Below are 18,579 nucleotides of genomic sequence, written 5' to 3' on the forward strand. Positions count from 1 at the left end.
GCATGGGAGTCGGCAGAGCAGGACAAACCACCTCGTTCGCGCCCGTGGCCTTGCAAGGACGGCCTGAACAGAGTGGTTTGGGACACCCAGTCCATGGAGGAGAGACCGGGGGTCGTTACTTTTCTCCCCCCCACCACCAAGGCAGGACTTCAGGGATCAGTCAGTGGGGCCCACAGTGGAGGCGGGACCCTCCTACACCAAACCACTCCCCTCCTTACCGGATAACTGCGTGTCTACAGGAGTGGGATTGTTGCTGACAACCAGATGGAGCCCTCCTCCAGATCAGCGCTGTCACCGGTTCCAAGTCACCTAGAGGTTTTGCATTTCCTGATTTAATTCTTGGACAATTCTTATTATCTATCTATCGATCGATCGATCTATCTATTATTTTTTCCCCTCTTCCTTTTCTCCTTATTTCTTCCCTCCTCTAGTCTGGTTATTCTGGTTGTTGGTTTGTTTAAGCAAACATATTTAATCTATTCTCTTCATACCTATTCTATATGTCCTTTTTTATTTCCCCTTCTTTCTCTCTGGGTTAAGCCATAGAGTTTCTCTGCCTGGTCAATTTTCTTTTCTTTTACTCCTACCCCTGTCCTTTCTCTCTTTGTATGGGATAAGGCCTCTTCCATCAACAATGCCACCACCCCATTGTTTTGCTGTAGCTGGTGTTTTTGTTTTTTCTTTTTGTTTGTATGTTTTCTTTTCCAGGGCTACTTCAGCAAAAAATCAAAGCACACCTGGTGGAGGGTCCAAAACATCAGTACAAGTAGGGAGATAAAGCAACCAGAGTCACATCAACAGAGAGCAAGTAACATACTCAAAAAAACACCTCCTGAAGGGCCAGGTCCTGAACAGTGTATGACACCTCTTTAATATAGTAGTGCTCACAGGTGCAGGGCACATAGCAAGCTTTTAAAACTCATAAGGTACAGAAAACTAGCCAAAATGATGAAACGGAAGAATCCTCCTCAAAAGAAATTCCAAGAAGAAATGACAGCTAAAGAATTGATCAAAACAGATATAAACAATATAACTGAACACGAATTTAGAATAACAGTCATAAGATTAATTTCTGGGCTTGAAAAAAAGCATAGAAAACAGCAGAGATCTATTGTTGCAGAAATCAAAATAAAAAATAGTCATGATGAATTAAAAAATGTTGTAAATGAGGTGCAAAATAAATTAGAGGCGGTGACAGTGAGGATTGAAGAAGTGGCAGAGGGGAGAATAAGTGAGATAGAAGATAAAATTATGGAAAAAGATGAAGCTGAAAAGAAGAGAGATAAAAAATTTCTGGACCACAAGGGGAGAATTAGAGAACTAAGTGATTCAATGAAACAGAATAATATCCATATCATAGGAGTTCCAGAAGAAGAGAGAGAGAAAGGAGTGGAAGGTGTACTTGAACAAATCATAGCTGAGAAGTTCCTCAATCTGGGGAAAGAAACAGACATTGAAATCCAGGAGGCACAGAGAACTCCCTTCAGACGTAACTTGAATCTATCTTCTGCACAACATGTCATAGTGAAACTGGTAAAATACCAAGATAAGGAGAGAATTCTGAAAACAGCTTGGGACAAATGGGCCTTAACCTACAAGGGTAGACACATAAGGGTAGTAGCAGACTTATCTATCGAAACTTGGCGGGCCAGAAAGGAGTGGTAGGAAATTTTCAATGTGCTGAAATTTTCAATGTGAAAAATATGCAGCCAAGAGCCCTTTATACAGAAAGCCTGTCATTCAGAATAGGAGAGATAAAGGTTTTCCCAAACAAAAACTGAAGGAATTCATCACCACTAAACCAGCCTTACAAGAGATCCTAAGAAGGACTCTGAGTGGAATGTTGCAAAGGCCACAAAGGGCCAGAGACATCACTACAAGCATGAAACCTACAGATAATACAATGACTCTAAATCCATATCTTTCAATAATAACACTGAATATAAATGGACTAAATGTTCCAATCAAAAGACATAGGGTATCAGAATGGATAAAAAAAACAAGACCCATCTATTTGCTGTCTATAAGAGACCCATTTTAGATCTGATCACACCTTCAGATTGAAAGTGAGGGGATGGAGAACCATCTATCATGCTACTGGAAGTCAAAAGAAAGCTGGAGTAGCCATACTTATATCAGAGAAACTAGATTTTAAGCTAAAGGCTGTAACAAGAGATGAGTAAGGGCATTATAATTATGGTATCTATCCATCAAGAAGAGCTAACAATTATAAATATTTATGCAGTGAATTCAGAAGAACCCAAATATATAAAACAATTAATCACAAACATAAGCAATCTTATTGGTAAGAATGCGGTAATTGCAGGAGACTTTAATACTCCACTTACAACAATGGACAGATCATCTAGACAGGAAATCAATAAAGAAACAATGGCCCTGAATGATACACTGGACCAGAATGACTTGACAGATATATTCAGAACTTTTCATCCTAAAGCAGCAGAATACACATTCTTCTTGAGTGCACATGGAACATTCTCCAAGATAGATCACATACTGGGTCACAAAACATCCCTCAATAAATATAAAATAATTGAGATCATAACATGCATATTTTCAGATCACAATTCTATGAAATTTGAAATCAACCACAGGAAAAAGTCTGGAAAACCTCCAAATGCATGGAGGTTAAAGAACATCCTACTAAAGAATGAATGAGTCAACCAGGCAATTAAAGAGAAATTTAAAAATATATGGAAGCAAATGAAAATGAAAACAGAACAGTCCAAACCCTTTGGGATGCAACAAAGGCAGTCCTAAGAGGAAAATACATTGCAATCCAGGCCTACCTCAAGAAAGAAGAAAAATCCTAAATACAAAATCTAATAGCACACCTAAAGGAACTAGAAGCAGAACAAAAAAGAAACCCCAAGACCAGCAGAAGAAGAGAAGTAATAAAGATCCGAGCAGAAATAAACAATATAGAATCAAAAAAAACAAAAACAAAAACAAAAACAAAAACAAACACCAGTACAGCAGATCAATAAACTAAGAGCTAGTTTTTTGAAAAAATAACAAAATTGATAATCCCCTAGCTAGACTTCTCAAAAAGAAAAGAGGACCCAAATTGATAAAATCACAAATGAAAATGGATTTATCACAACTAATCCCTCAGAAATGCAAGCAATTATCAGAGAATACTATGAAAAATTATATGCCAACAAACTGGACAACCTGGAAGAAATGGACAAATTCCTAGACACCCACACCCTACCAAAACTCAAATGGGAAGAAATAGAAAATTTGAACAGACCCATAACTAGTGAAGAAATTGAATCAGTTATCAAAAATCTCCCAGCAAATAAGAGTCCTGGGCCAGATGGCTTCCCTAGGGAATTCTACCAGACATTTAAAGCAGAGTTAATACCCATCCTTCTCAAGCTGTTCCAAAAAAATAGAAATGGAAGGAAAACTTCCGGAATCATTCTATGAAGCCAGCATTACCTTGATTCCCAAAACAGACAAAGACCCCACAAAAAAGGATAATTACAGGCCAATATCCCTGATGAATATGGATAAAAAAATTCTCAACAAGATACTAGCAAATCAAATTCAAAAGCATATAAAAAGAATTACTCACCATGATCAAGTGGGATTTATTCCTAGGCTGCAGGTCTGGTTAAATATTTGCAAATCAATCAATGTGGTGCATCACATTAATAATATAAAGGATAAGAACCATATAATCCTTTCAATAGATGCAGAAAAAGCATTTGACAAAATACATCACCCTTTATTAATAAAAACCCTCAAGAAAGTGGGATAGAAGGATAGAAGGAACATATCTAAACATCAAAAAAGCCATATATGAAAAGCCCACAACTAATATCATCCTCAATGGGGAAAAACTGAGAGCTTTCCTCCTGAGATCAGGAACACGATACGGACATCCACTCTCATCACTGTTGTTTAACATAGTATTGGAAGTCCTAGCATCAGCAATCAAACAACAAAATGGAACAAAAGATATCAAAATTGGCAAAGAAGAAGTCAAACTTTCACTTTTCGCAGATGACATGATACTCTACATGGAAAACCCCAAAGACTCCACCAAAAGGCTGCTAGAACTGATACATGAATTCAGCAAAGTGTCAGGATACAAAATCAATATACAGAAATCGGTTGCATTTCTATACACCAATAATGAAACAACAGAAAGGGAAATCAAGAAATTTATCCCATTTACAATTGCACCAAGAACCGTAAAATACCTAGGAATAAACCTAACCAAAGATATAAAAGATCTGTGTGCTGAAAACTATAGAAAACTTATGAAGGAAATTGAAAAAGACACAAAGAAATGGAAAAACATTCCATGCTCATGGATTGGAAGAATAAATATTGTTAAAATGTCAATGATACCCAAAGGAATATACACATTCAATGCAATCCCAATCAAAATTGCACTGACATTCTTCTCAAAGCTAGAACAAACAACCCTAAAATTCGTAGGGAACCCCAAAACTCTGAATAGCCAAAGTAATATTGAAAAAGAAAACCAAAGCAGGAGGCATCACAATCCCAGACTTTAGCTTCTACTACAAAGTTGTAATCATCAAGATAGTATGGTATCAGTACAAAAAACAGACGCATAGACCAATGGAATAGAATAGAGAACCCAGAATTGGACCCACAAATATATAGCCAACTAATCTTTAACAAAGCAGGAAAGAGTATCCCATGGAAAAAAGACAGTCTCTTTAGCAAATGGTGCTAGGAGAACTGGACAGCAATATGCAGAAGAAGGAAACTAGACTACTTTCTTACACCATACACAAAAATAAACCCAAAATGGATGAAAGACCTAAGTGTGAGACAGGAAACCATCAACACCCTGGAGGAGAAAGCAGGTAACAACTTCTTTGACCTCAGTCGCAGCAATTTCTTGCTCAACACATCTCCAAAGACAAGGGAATAAAAGCAAAAATCAACTATTGGGACCTCATCAAGATAAAAAGCTTCTGCACTGCAAAGGAAACAATCAACAAAGCTAAAAGGCAACTGACAGAATGGGAAAAGATATTTGCAAATGACTTATTAGATAAAGGGTTAGTATCCAAAATCTATAAAGAACTTACCAAACTTAACACCCAAAAAACAAATAATCCAGTGAAGAAATGGGAAAAAGACATGAATAGACAATTTTCCAAAGAAGACATCCAGATGGCCAACAGACATATGAAAAAATGCTCAACATCACTCATTATCAGGGAAATAAAAATCAAAACCACACTGAGATACCACCTCACACCTGTCAGAATGACTAAAATTAACAACTCAGGAAACAGCAGATGCTGGCAAGGATGTGGAGAAAAGGGAACCCTCTTGCACTGTTAATGGGAATGCAAACTGGTACAGCCACTCTGGAAAACAGTGTGGAGGTTCCTCAAAACATTAAAAATATAACTACCCTACAACCCAGCAAGAGCACTAGTAGGAATTTATCCAAAGGATACAGGAGTGCTGATTCAGAGGGGCACATGTACCCCAATGTTTATAACAGCACTTTCAACAATAGCCAAATTATGGAAAGAGCCTAAATGTCCATCAACTGACAAACGGATAAAGAAGATGTGGTTTACATATACAATGGAATACTACTTGGCAATGAGAAAGAATGAAATCCTGTCATTTGGAGCAACGTAAATAGAACTGGAAGGTATTATGCTGAGTGAAATAAGTCAGTCAGAGAAAGACAGATATCATATGTTTTCACTCATATGTGGATCTTGGGAAACTTAACAGAAGACCATGGGGGAAGGGGAGGGGGAAATAGTTACAAACAGAGAGGGAGGGAGGCAAACCATAAGAGACTCTTAAATACAGAGAACAATCTGAGGGTTGATGGAGGGGTGTGGGAAAGAGGAGAAAATGGGTGATGCCCAAGGAGGGCACTTGTTGGGATGAGCACTGGGTGTTGTGTGTAAGCGATGAACCATGAGAATCTACCCCAAAAACCAAGAACACAATTTACACACTGAGATGTTAGCCAATTTGACAATAAATTATATTAAAATAATAAATAAAACATAAAGGAGGAATTTGGACTTAATCTAATAAGTTTGAACCTAACAAAAAAGAGTAACAGAGTTTAAGTTTATTCTATTCCACAAAATATAAGTCCAACATACCCATAAAGGAGCATGGCTAGTCTTTCAGATCTGCATGTCTCTCTGTGTGACTTGGCTGAATTTTCCTAATCTCCATTCTAATCAGTAATGTCTCCAATATCACATATGAATTGTGGTTTCTGGCATAAAATCAGTTACTGACTCACAGTCCTGTGCTATTACACAGCCTCAGCACTGATAACTTGTGATCCATTTATGAATGTCAAGATAAATAAAGATCTTCAGATTATTTATATCTGTATATTATATCAGCAGACTTATACTTAGCGAATTACTATATGTCTAATCCCTTTCCAACTTGGTTTTATGTCTTTTAGCCTAATTGGTTGCCAAACTGAATACACAACTCTCACATTGATGATGCAAAAAGAGTGGAAATGTGTTGTTCCAATAAGGAACGTGACTTGGTTTAGATGTTGGCATGCCCATCAGCAAGTGTGATAATATAAGTCCTTAAGAACCCAGTCAATAAATTCTGGAACTATAATATTTTATAGTAAAAGTCTTTGGATTTTTTTTTTTTAGCACTTCCTTCTTTTTGGCAAGCGACCAAGTCCCAACCTTCATTGGAACTTCTGGAATTGTTGAGATTGTTGAGATATACCAAATCTTTGAAAACAGAGTTTAAATAAAATTTGTAATTGAACAAAAAATAAAATAAAATAATTTCAATCAAGAAGTGCTTGTTACATTTATTTTTCATGTCTCTTTAGTTTCCTCATCTTTGAGGATATTAAATATATTTATTTAAATATTTTGGGGGGTCTCTATGACTTCCATTTACTCTAGAGTGAATTCTGTTGTTTAATGAGTTTGTTGCCTATCTGTCATTGTGTTAATTTTTGTGATGAGCTTTGAAGTTTTAGTTTGCTAGTTTGTCTTTTTTGAGAGTTTCTTTCTCATGTATGTATCTTGGTTAGGATTCATTGTAGATGAGACACTACTCTAAGGGGTTCTTGCTGGGTGTAATGTGGCATACAATATGGGTTTGGGGGTTGGTTTTTATATGAGTAATAGTGCCTTCCATAGGCTTTTGGAAATATGTGGGGGCGTTTTTGGTGGTCACAACGACTGGCAAAGCTGCTGGCAATTGGACAGGTGTCAGTTAAGATAAATGTTCTACAGTGAATAGAACAAGCCTATGTAACAAAGACCTGACCTTCCCTAGATGCTAGTAGAAAGTTGAAAACATTGCTTTAGGCAGAACTTTTAGGAACACCTCCTGCCTCCAGAATCACACAGCTCTTTGGGTATCAGCAAAACTGAGGTCACAACCGCAACAAACTTCCGAAAACAGGAAGCTAGCTACTTGGCCTCTACTACAATTCATATCCCACAAAGCGGACACCCGCCATTTGGGGTCATCCCTCCCCTCCCAATTTAAGGCCTATCACTTCAGGTTTCCTAGGCATGCATTTGGCTGATAAAGGAACACTAGTTGCAAGGAATTCAGAGAAATGTAGTTTTTAGCACCCCAGCTTCTGCTACAGGACCAGATAACAGTAGTTAAGGGTTGTAATGGATGCCAAATATGTTAGTCCATGTTGGAGTTGTAGGCTTCCCACTCTCCTTGCTGCATGTCTCCACAGTGAGTGGTTTTGTGACTGTCTCCCCTCTCCAGAGCCAGATTTTACATTGAACACACAGGGATCTGATCCACAGGTGATGTTGTTGATCCTATTTCCAGCCAGCTGCAGGTGTCATCTAATTCAGATGGTAGTCTAGAGAGCTGGCTCGCCTAGTCTTTTTGCAGTCACCCCAGGAAAGCAGCTCTTAATGGGTAGAGCCCAGCCACCACACTTCATACAACCACCTGTCATACAGCAGAATATCCAGTGAATTCTCCAAAGAGCTGGTTCCTGAGCTGCTATTTCTTTCTCCTGGGGTTTCAGCCCCCAGCCCTCATACTTCCATTTCCAGTTCAAAGAGATGCTTATTTTGGTTTTGGCTTTGATTTTTTATCATGGGTTTTTCTCTTTAATGCATATTTGGAAGATATTATCTATCATTTTATCTGGATGGAAGGGAGAATTTTCTCTTGAATTCACTCAGTCCTATCATGGGAAGTGACCCTATAAAATTTGTCTACTTATAAACTCCCTCCTTCTTTTCTATACTTCTTTGTTTGCTGGACTAGCTTATGGCTTTTGCCATAGCTTGTTTGTCTCAAACTGCAATTCTCTGCTATTCCTGAGTAAATCCATTTTCACTGGTAAAATAACTGTTTTATTTTTAAGCTCAACATCACTTGATGATCAGAAGTGGGATCCAGAGAAGACCCCCAACAGCTCCAAGGCTGGTAAGGAAGTAGGTGCCAGTACCAACAAAGCTAATTGAGCTCTCTGCTTTCTCGCCCGCCCTGGAGTTTGAGGGTGAGTCTCCTGTGGGTCTCAAGCTCTGCTCTTTCTGTGTTTTGATCTCTACAAGCTTTATTCAGGGTCTGTTTAAGGCTTTGTCTTTTCTAAGAGTGTCCTTTTGGCACCAGGATCGGAACAGTGCTATTAAGAAATTTTTCTTTTTGCTCTACAGATAACCCTCTAATAAATTAGATATCCTAGTCACCGAAATGCTTTGAGGGTCCCTTTTGGGACCCCAGCTGGTTTTATGTTTAAAAACTGGTATTTTGGGACACCTGGCTGGCTCAGTCAGTAGAGCATGTGACTCTTGATTTGGGGGCATGAGTTCTAACTCCATGTTAGGTGTAGAGATTACTTAAAAAAAAACCTAAACTAAATAAAACAACTGGTGTTCTCTCATGTACATTTCTAACTAAGTGGACCAACTGAACTAATAGTAAGTTAGGAACACCAATGGCCATTATGTGGAAATTTCTATCTCCCTAAACTCTAGAATTGTTGAAACTGAACAGGACGCCTGTTTTGACTGGTATTTTGAAGCTTCCAAAAGTTATCAGGAATGTAAAATTGACTCTCTGCAAAATACAATTTCTAGATTAACCAAGGCAAGCAAACACAAAGAAAGACAAAAAGGCTTCTGAGGTCTTTGTTTCCCCTCCCTCCTTTTCTTTATCTCTAAACACAAAGCAGCCATCACGTGCTCAGGCTGCACCTCTAGGTGCTGAGCACCCACCTTCCCTTCTGCACCACCTTTGCCTCTAGACACTCGGTTTCCCCATTCTAATTCTGTCACTGAACTTCCCCTTTTGCCTGAACCTCTCTCCCTTCTTGTTCCTCTGAACTTATAAGAAACTGTCCCTTTGGGTTTTTTTTTAGAGAGAAAGAGAAAGAGAGAGAGCATGTGCAAGCACAAATTGGGGAGGGGCAGAGGGAGAGAGAGAGAGAATCTCAAGCAGGCTCCATGCTCAGCATGGAGCCCAACTTGGGGCTCAATTTCACAAGCATGAGATCATGACCTGAGCTGAAATCAAGAATCAGATGCTTAGCTGACTGAGCTATCCAGGTGCCCAGGCACTCCAGAATCTGTCCCTATTTTTTTTAATGTTTATTTTTTTATTGAAAGAGAGAGAAAGAGGAGAGAACTCGAGTGGTAGAGGGGGAGACAGAGAAGGAGAGAGAGAGAATCCCAAGCAGGTTCTGCAGAGCCCTATGCATGGCTCCATCTCACAAACTTTGAGATCATGACTTGAGCTGAAATCAAAAGTCTGATGCTCAACCAACTGAGCCACTCAGGTGCCCTGAACCTGTTCCTTTAAAATTAAGTATCGTGAGGGTCCAAATAAGCCCCCAATTTCTTATGTTCCCTGGACTAAAGCTGAATTATGAGTCACAATTAAGGACTTTCCTAAAGTGAACGAGGACCCCCATAGGTTTGCTTGAGAATTCAACATAGTTATTCAAATTTACCAACCTGGTTTCTCAGATATCTATCAGTTAGTCCATGCGCTTGTTGGTGAGGGCCAGGCCAAACTTGCCCAATGGGAACATCCTGAATAAGATTTAGAAAAACAAGCCTCTAGAGTTTTTTTTACAAAGATGGTGAAGGAGGAGGACCGGGATTTTCCTTGTCCCTCAAACAGCTGTGTTTAGGTCAGATCATTTGGAACACCCAGGAAATCAATCCTGTGGAGTGGCAGGATCTCCACAGTTGGAGGGGACACCTTGGCAGGATTAAGGTGTGTGTATCTGACTTGGGGAGATAAAATGACATAGCCATGGAGGGGAGGGAACCCCTTCTGTGGAGAGACAAAAGGGAGAGAAAGAAAGAGGGGTTGTGAAAGTGTGGCATTGAGTTATCACAAGAGGAAAACCTTTCTGGACCACAGACTGGGGAAGAAGAAGTACAGAAAGAGTGCCAGTTTCTATTTTGCAAACAGCCTTTGGAGCTGAAACTCAGAGGTTTCAGAAGTGTGTGACTTTCTGGGAGTGGAGCGTGGGGCGCACTCCTGGGGAGGAGGAAGCGACCCCAGAGTACATAGCAAGGTGTTGCAATCTCCAGGGTGTACTGGTAGAGAACAGTCCACTTCCTGGAGTACTGTGGGAAGAGAGTATATGCCTCCCCAAGGACAAAAGACCCTGCAGGTGCCAGCCGAAGGCTTTTCATCAGCACAGTGAAGAGGCTCTACCCCAGAACAGGGGAGAGGAGCTGCACCATGCTGGGTCCTTTAAGACATCTGGTTTTGAAATCCAGCTGGCCAAGAAGGCTCAGAACTGTGGAGCAGGGCAAGCTGACTGCCTTTGCTTCTCTGTGAGAGCTGTCTGAACAGCATGGGTTGAGATACCCAGTCTGGGGAGGAGAGATTGGGATGATGCCATTTTCCCCCAAACATCAACAGGGTGGGACTTCAGAGAATAGCACTGTGGCCCCCAGTGGAGGTGGGACCCGATTACACCAAACCCCACCCCTCCATGCATGGCAACTGCTTATTGCCTGGAGTGAGACTGACTGACCCCAGGCAGCTGGCCTCTCCTCCAGACCAGCACAGCCACCAGCCCCAGGCACCCACGGACAAAATTTCTTTTCTTATTTTTTCCTTTTCTTTTCTTTTCTTTTCTTTTCTTTTCTCTCTCTTTCTTCTCTCCCTCTTCTTATTTTTTCTTTTTCTTTTGGAATCAGGCTCATAGTTTCTGATTTGTTTTTTGTTATTTCTTATTATATATATATTATACATATGTATATATATTATATTTATCAAGCTTTTTTATTCTATTCTTTTTCCATCTTTTCTCTTTTCTTCTGCTCTTTTTCCTCTTTGTTTTACCTTTCTCTTTCCTTGGAATCAGACTTACAGTTTTTTTATTCTCTGTTTGGTTTTCTATTCTCCCTTTTCCTTTTTCTCTTTTTATGGGATCGGCACCCCCCTTTTTTTCCCCAGGGTTACTTCAACAAACAAATCAATGTTATTTATTTATTTTTTTAGAGAGAGAGAGGGAGAGAAATAGAGCAGAGAAGGGGAAGAGAAAGAGGGAGACACAGAATTCAAAACAGGTTCCAGGCTCTGAGCTGTCACCACAGAGCCTGACGTGGAGCTTGAACCCACGAACTGTGAGATCATGACTTGAACTGAAGTTGGACGCTTAAACAACTGAGCCACCCGGGAGCCCCTCAACAAACAAATCAAAGCTCACTTAGTTAAAGGTCCAAACAATCCACCACTGCAAGCAAGGAGGGGCTCTTTGGAGGACTGACCAGTAGGATAGAGAAGCCAAAACACAACAGAGTGCATGCAACACACCCAGAAACACTTCCTGAAGTGCCAAGCCCTGGACAGTGCATGACCCCTTTTTAATATAGCATTACTCTCAGGTGCAGGATATATAACAAGCTTTTAAAATACACAAAAGACAGAAACTGAGCCCAAATGACAAGATGGAGGAATTCTCCCCAAAAGAAAGGCCAAGAAGAGATCACAGCCAGAGAATTGCTCAAAACAGACATAAGCAACATATCTGAACAAGAATTTAGAACAACAGTCATAAGACCAATAGCTGGGCTTGAGAAAACCATAGAAGACACCAGAGAAACCCTTGATGCAGACATCAAAGATCTAAGAACTAGTCAGGATGAATTTAAAAATGCTATAACTGAGATGCAAGATAAACTATATACTGTGACAGCAAGGATTGAAGAAACAGCGGAGAGAATAGGTGAAATAGAAGCTAAAGTTATGGAAAATAATGAAGCTGAAGAAAGAAGGAAAGGAAATTACTAGATCACAAGGGGAGAATTAGAGATTTAAGTGATTCCATGAAATGAAACAATATACATATCATAGGAGTTCCAGAAGAAGAGTGAGAAAAAGGGACAGAAGGTTTATTTAAACAAATTATAGCTGAGAACTTGCCTAATCTGGGAAAGGAAACAGACATCCAAGTCCAAGAGGCACAGAGAACTCTCTTCAAAATCAACAAAACAGGTCAGCACCATGACATGTCATAGTGAAACTTGCAAAATACAAAAAACAAAGAGAGGATTCTGAAAGCGGCTGGGGACAAATGGGACTTAAGCTACAAGGGTGGGCACAAAAGGGTATTAACAGACCTGTCCACTGAAACTTGGCAAGCCAGAAGGGAGGGGCAGGAAATATTCAATGTGCTGAATAGAAAATATATGCAGCTAAGAATCCTTTATCCAGCGAGGCTGTCATTCAGAATAGAAGGAGTGATAAAGACCTACTTAGACAAACAAAAATGAAAGGGGTTCATGATTATTAAACCAGCTCTGCAAGAAATTCTAAGGGGTACTCTCAGAGTGCAAAGCATCAAAGACTACAAGGATCAAGGAATATCATCAGAAACATGAAATCTTCAGATAACACAGTGGCACAAAATTCATATCTTTCAAAAATAATTCTGAATGTAAATGGACTAAATGCCACAATCAAAAGACAGAGGGTATCAGAATGGATAACAAAACAAGATCCATCTATGTGCTGCCTACGGAAGACTCATTTTAGACCTGGGAGCACCTGTAGATTGAAGTTGAAGGGATGGAAAACCATCTAGCATGCTGAGGGATGTCAAAAGAAAGCTGGAGTAGCCATACTTATATCAGACAAACTAGATTTCAAAACAAAAACTGTATCAAGAGATGAAGAAGGAAATTATATAATATTTAAGGGTTCTATCCATCAAGAATAGCTAGAAATTGTAAATATTTATGCCCCTAATGTGAGTGAACCCAAATATATAAAACAGTTAATCACAAACATAAGCAAACTCATTGATAATAATACCATTATTGTAGGAGACTTTAATACTCCACTTACAACGATGGACAGATCATCTAAGCAGAAAATCAACAAGGAAACAATGGCTCTGAATGACACACTGGACCAGATGGACTTAACATATATATTCAGAACATTTCATTCTAAAGTAGCAGAATACACATTCTTCTCAAATGCACATGGAACATTCTCCAGGATAGATCACATACTGGGTCACAAATGAGCCCTCAACAAGTACAAAAAGATCAAGATCATACCGTGCATATTTTCAGATCACAATGCTATGAAACTTGAAATCAACCACAAGAAAAAATTTGGAAAGCCCTCAAATCCATGGTGGTTAAAGAACATCTTACTAAAGAATGAATGGGTTAACTAGGAAATTATAGAATAAATTAAAAAATACATGGAAACAAATGAAAATGAAAACATGATGGTCCAAACTCCTTGGGATACATCAGAGGCAGTCCTAAGAGGAAAATACATTGCAACTCAGGCCTATCTCAAGAAGCAAGAAAGGTCCCAAATACACAACCTAACCCTACACCTAAAGGAGCTAGAAAAGGAGCAGCAAATAAAGTTCAAAGCCAGAAGAAGAAGGGAAATAATAAAGATTAAAGCAGAAATAAATGGTAGAATAAAAAAACAACAGTAACACAGATCAATGAAACTAAGAGCTGGTTTTTTGAAAGAATAAACAAAATTGATAAACCCCTAGCCAGACTTCTCAAAGAGAAGGGCGAGAGGACACAAATATATAAAATCATGAATGAAAGGGGAGAGATCACAACCAACACCACAGAAATACAGTTAAATAAGAGAATACTATGAAAAATTATATGCCAACAAATTGGACAATCTAGAAGAAAGTGGACAAATTCCTAGACACTTGCACAGTAAGAAATAGAAAATTTGAACAGGCCCATAACCAGCAAAGAAATTGAATTGGTTATCAAAAATCTCCCAGAAAGTAAGAGTCCTGCACCAGATGGCTTCCCCCAGGAATTCTACCAGACATTTGAAGGAGTTAATACCTATTCTCTTCAAACTGTTCAAAAAATACAGATGGAAAGAAAGCTTCCAAACTCATTCTATAAAGCAGCATTACCCTGATTCCAAAACCCGATGAAGACCCCACTAAAAAGGATAATTACAGGCCAATATCCCTGATGAACCTGGATGAAAAAATTCTTAACAAGATACTAGCAAGTTGAATTCAATGGTACATTAAAAGAATTATTTACCAGGATCAAGTGGGATTTATTCCTGGGCTACAGAGCTGGTTCAATATTCACAAATCAGCCAACATGATACACCACATTAATAAAAGAAAGGACAAGAACCATATAATCCTGTAAATAGATGCAGAAAAAACATTTGACAAAATACAGTATCCTTTATTGATAAAAAAAAAAACCTCAAGAAGGTAGGGATAGAAGGGATAAGCCTCAAGATCATAAAGGCCATATATGAAAGACCCACAGCTAATATCATCCTCAACGGGGAAAAACTCAGAGCTTTCTCCCTAAGGCCAGGAACACTACAGGGTTGTCCATTGTCACTATTTTTGTTCAACATAGTGTTGGAATTCCTAGCCTCAGCAATCAGACAACAAAATGAAATAAAAGGCATCCAAATTGGCAAGGAAGAAGTCAAACTTTCACTCTTCACAGATGACATGATACTCTACATGGAAAACCTGAAAGACTCCACCAAAAAACTGCTAGAGCTGATACATGAATTCAACAGTCGCAGGACATAAAATCGATGTACAGAAATCTGTTGCATTTCTATACACGAATAGTGAAGCAGAAGAAAGAAACATCAAGGAATTGATCCCATTTACAATTGCACCAAAACCCATAAAATACTTAGGAATAAACCTAGCTCAAAAGGTAAAAGATCTATATGCTGAAAACTATAGAAAACTTATGAAAGAAATTGAAGAAGACACAAAGAAATGGAAAAACATTCTGTGCTTGTGGATTGGAAGAACAAATATTGTTAAAATGTTGATACTACCCAAATCAATCTACATATTCAATGCAATCCCTATCAAAATAACACCAGCAATCCTAAAATTTATGGAACCAGAAAAGACCCTAAGTAGCCAAAGTAACGTTGAAAAAGAAAACCAGAGCTGGAGGCATCAGCATTCTGGACTTTAAGCTGTATTACAAAACTACAATAATCAAGACAGTAGAGTATTGGCACAAAACCGGGTAGATCAGTGGAATAGAATAGAGGACCCAGAAATGGACCCACAAATATATGGCTAACTAATCTTTGACAAAGCAGGAAAGAGTGTTCAGTGGAAAAAAGACAGTCTCTTCAGCAAATGGTGCTGGGAGAACCGGACAGTGATATGCAGAAGAATAAAACTGGACCACTTTCTTACACCATACAGAAAAATAAATTTAAAAAATGGCTGAAAGACCTAAATGTGAGACAGGAAACCATCAAAATCCTACAGGAGAAAACAGGCAGCAACCACTTTGATCTCAGCTGCAGCAACTTTTTACTTGACATGTCTCCAGAGGCAAGGGAAATAAAAGCAGAAATGAACTATTGGGACCTCATCAAGGGAAAAGCTTCTGCACAGCGAAGGAAACAATCAACAAACTAAACAATCAACAGAACTAAAGGCAACCAATGGAAGATATTTGCAAATGACTTATTGGATAAAGGGTTAGTATCCAAAATCTATAAAGAACTTATCAAACTCAATATCCAAAAAACAAATAATCCAGTGAAAAAATGGGCAGAAGACATGAACAGACACTTTTCCAAAGAAGACATCCAGATGGCTAACAGACACATGAAAAGATGCTCAACATCACTCACCACCAGGAAATTCAAATCAAAACCACAATGAGATACCACCTCACACCTGTCAGAATGACTAAAATGAACAACTCAGGAAACAGCAGATGTTGGTGAGGATGCAGATAAAGGGGAACCCTTTTGCACTGCTGGTGGGAATGCAAACTGGTACAGACACTCTGGAAAACAGTATAGAGGTTCCTCAAAAAACTAAAAATAGAACTACCCTGCAACCCAGCAATTGCACTACTAGGTATTTATCCAAAGAATAAAGGAATGATGATTCGAAGGGACACAACTCTATAAACAACAAACTATGGAAACAGCCCAATATATATTATATTATATATATATTATATATTAATATTATATTACATTACTATATAATAATATATTAATACATTAATATAATTAATTATATATTATATTAATATTAATGAATATATCAATCAATATTATATTATATATTAATTACTATAATTAATATTATATATTAATAATAATTAATATATAATGGAATACTACTCGGTGTTGAAAAAGAATGAAGTCTTGTCATTTGCAACAACATGGATGGAACTGGAGTGTATTATGCTAAGCAAAATAAGTCAATCAGAGAAAGACAGATATCATATGAGTGAAATCATATGTGGAATTTGAGAAACAACAAATGAACATAAGGGAAGGGGAGGAAAAATAAGATAAAACAGAAAGGGAGGCAAACCATAAAAGACTCTTAAATACAGAGAACAAACAGGGCTGCTGTAGGGGAGGTGGGTGGGGAGATGGCTTAAATGGGTGATGGGTATTAAGGAGGGCATTTTTGGGATGAGCACTGGGTGTTATATGTAAGAAATGAATCACTGTTCTACTCTGAAGCCAAGACTACACTGTATGTTAACTAACTTGACTTTATTTTATTTATTTATTTTTTTTTCAACGTTTATTTATTTTTGGGACAGAGCATGAACGGGGGAGGGCCAGAGAGAGAGGGAGACACAGAATCAGAAACAGGCTCCAGGCTCTGAGCCATCAGCCCAGAGCCTGACACGGGGCTCGAACTCCCGGACCGCGAGATCGTGACCTGGCTGAAGTCGGACGCTTAACCGACTGCGCCACCCAGGCGCCCCTAACTTGACTTTAAATAAAAAAAGAAAAGAAAAGAAAAACAAGCCTCTAACTTTGAGCAAAAACTAGAACACTAGCTGAAAATTTCCACCGAGCAATTGTGATAGTTTTTCCTAAGGCCATTTATTGGAACAAAATTCAAGCTTGCACACAAAAATCTGATGAGCCTGTTTATGACTATTATAATCAACTGCAGATTGTTTTCAACAAAAATTCTGGTCTTCCTTTAGATGTTTAATCCACTCTGGTAGCCTTTAACTCCATGTTTATTAGTGGGCTGAGCTAAGAGCTTTCTCTTTTAGCTAAAAGAATCAGGATGGAATGGGGAACTATGTCCACTCCAGATTTATCTAATTTGGCAAACCAGGTCACTCATATCCTAGATGAGACACCTAAAAGAAACACTGCTTAAAATTCTTAATTTTCAATTCTGGTAAATGGAAGCCCCTAAACAAAATGAAAACCTCATGGTCTCTGCTATCATCGCAGAGAGCCAGCACATTGGGGAAAAAGATTGTCGCAAACTTAAGCACTCCAGGCACCTTTAGCCCTCTAGCCAGCTTTTCCAATGTCCTCCTAATTCTTCATGATGGGGCTCTGAGGAACTACTGGGGCTTTTCCCAATCCTCATTTTAATGGGTGTGGAGAAGCTACTCTCCAGGTTGGGAATGAATCTCTCTCTGTACTGACATTGGAGCTGTACTCTCAGTGCTCAACCCCATTGCTAAGCAGCCCCTGCCTTGGAGTACCAAATTTGGTTCAAACAGTGGGGATCTCTAATAAACCACAGCAGGTTACTGTCTCTAAACCTTTTCCCTTTTCTTTAGGGAGCTCCTTGTGGGAGACACCCACTATTTCTTCTTAGTTCCTCCACCTTTACTTATTTATTGAGCCAAGATTTAATAGAAAAATATGCAAGGATATCTTTCTCTAGAATTTGACAGTCGTAATTAAAATTTCCAATTAGGTGAATTAGGTGACCCTTTGACATCTGCTCTGTCTGTCAACACTATAGCGGAGTCTGGGGACACTGATCATTTGTCCCTATTGTCTCTGCTACCATGCTCTTTATGGGCAAACCTTCAACTGATATGGGCAAAATCCACAGTACACATCCCATCAAGATTCAAAGAGATCCCTCAAAACCTCTCCCCAGAATAAATCAATAGCCTATACTCTGAAAAACTCTTCAAGCCATCAAGCTTGTAATAGAAGATTATAAGATTATAAAATATAAGAATATAAGATTATAAGATTATAAGACCCTCTTTATCTGCTGCTCTAGTCCCTGTAATACCCCCATTTTACCTGTGACAAAACCCAGGAGCTGAT

This window comes from Prionailurus bengalensis, chromosome B4, assembly GCF_016509475.1.
Source record: "Prionailurus bengalensis isolate Pbe53 chromosome B4, Fcat_Pben_1.1_paternal_pri, whole genome shotgun sequence".
In the NCBI taxonomy this organism is placed as follows: domain Eukaryota; kingdom Metazoa; phylum Chordata; class Mammalia; order Carnivora; family Felidae; genus Prionailurus; species Prionailurus bengalensis.